This window comes from Amphiura filiformis, chromosome 1 (genome assembly GCF_039555335.1).
Source record: "Amphiura filiformis chromosome 1, Afil_fr2py, whole genome shotgun sequence".
NCBI classification, from domain to species: Eukaryota; Metazoa; Echinodermata; class Ophiuroidea; order Amphilepidida; family Amphiuridae; genus Amphiura; species Amphiura filiformis.
In genome coordinates, this window is record NC_092628.1 from 34,066,927 (window position 1) to 34,068,557 (window position 1,631).

The window sequence follows — 1,631 nt, forward strand, 5'->3', positions numbered from 1 at the left end:
TTAGTACTTCAAACCATTCTTTGATGAATCTATGCAATATGACGGTAATTTTTGAAACATCTAAGAATCAATCTTAAACATCTTCATGATATTCATTTTTTGCGCATGGTCAAAGCATGCTCTTGCGCTATCCACAGACTATCCGGTGGAAACTTCAAAGCAACGATCATGCGTTAATATTTACAAAATGGCGAATGATGTAGTTTAACTCGAACAATAGCGTGACCGGCGTGACGTAGTTTTTGGCATTGTTCCTATATGCACTTTCACCCTCCTGAGCCAACTCAGACTTTGACGGAGTAAGCCCATCCCATTAAGTTTGTGATCCAAAAGAAACTTGAAATAGTGGAATTAACTTGGATTTATCTCTCGTATATGCTGCATTCGTGTAATCTGGGACAAACGTGCTCTCACAATTAGGTAAGATCTAACTGCTGCAGGTTAATGATATTGTGCAAATAGGAATGCTGAATGGAGAACATACTTTTATTTTTTATAAGTATCACAACATGCATGATTTACATGCCATGCCATGGGGCTAGTATACGAAACGCCGGAAGTCGTAGCTCATGATCAGCCTGATCCTGATTGAGTGATGAAGTCTTCAACTTTATGTTAGTCCGAGCATGGAGGTATATAAATCCATGGAAAATGGTCCGAGGTTGCTCAGACTGATATTCTCCAATATAATATCAGGTCTGAGAACATATAATACACGTGAAATTGCTGGGTTTTGGAGCCCACACTATTATAGTACTGCACTTTTTAATCAATGTTTTCTATGACTTTTACCTTCAAAATAATAAATCTTAAAAATCCTAAATTCATATACCTTCTATATTATAATTAACAGCATACGTGATTGGTCGATAGGTGGGCATAAACAACGTTTATAATGCCCAGCTTTCCAGTATTAAACAAGCCGCGCTAGAGCTAGAACCGATGGATGCTCGCGAGTCACCCTGAGTAAGGATAAACACTTGTGCTGAACGTCAAATTGGTCACTTATCACTCACTGTTCAAAATGTGACATCTACACCAATTACAGTCCCCCGAAACGGTCTACTTTTTAGCCGACCTTAATTCCGAAACATTTAGTGATAGTTAAAAATGCGATCCCCAACCCTTTGGTTACCTTTGGACGAATTTGTAGAAATCTCCACGGAGTCTCCGTGTCTGAAATTCCCCGGTACAAACATCGAAAATGTAGCATTTCTCAGTCCCGGTGATGATACTATATCCGCATCGCTGTTAGTGTTTTCATACATGAATATATGCATATCTCTGACCCCTGTAAGGTCAAAAACGTGGCGTTGATTTCAACCAATCCATTCCACCGATTGTGACCACGTGGTCGGTTTCATGAATATTTAATAAGCAGCTTGATACTGACGCCATATCTGAGGTGACCAGGAGGCAGGAGATACCATTTTCAACTGAACTCGACTTGTGCGTTCTTTTGGTTCACATAAATCAAACAAAATTTTCAATAACGGGTAATAGTAGGATTTCAATTTTTTATTACCCCTAACACCAGTAAAAACCACAAAATACCACGATGAAAAATTCATAACATGCATGCATCCCAGGGTCTGCGATGACGCAATCACCCGAAGTCCCACTATGCTCAC

At 39.4% G+C, this 1,631-nt stretch overlaps 1 protein-coding gene across 2 annotated transcripts in view; it reads left to right on the forward strand.

The window, feature by feature from the left end:
• Positions 1-279: 279 nt before the first annotated feature.
• LOC140146025 (CDC42 small effector protein 2-like) overlaps positions 280-1,631 on the forward strand; it is a 79,138-nt gene continuing 77,786 nt past the window's right edge. For both annotated transcript variants that reach the window (XM_072167782.1, XM_072167766.1), the window contains exon 1: positions 280-420. The gene's annotated coding sequence lies outside the window, so the exon portion shown is untranslated. The remainder of the gene's footprint in view (positions 421-1,631) is intronic.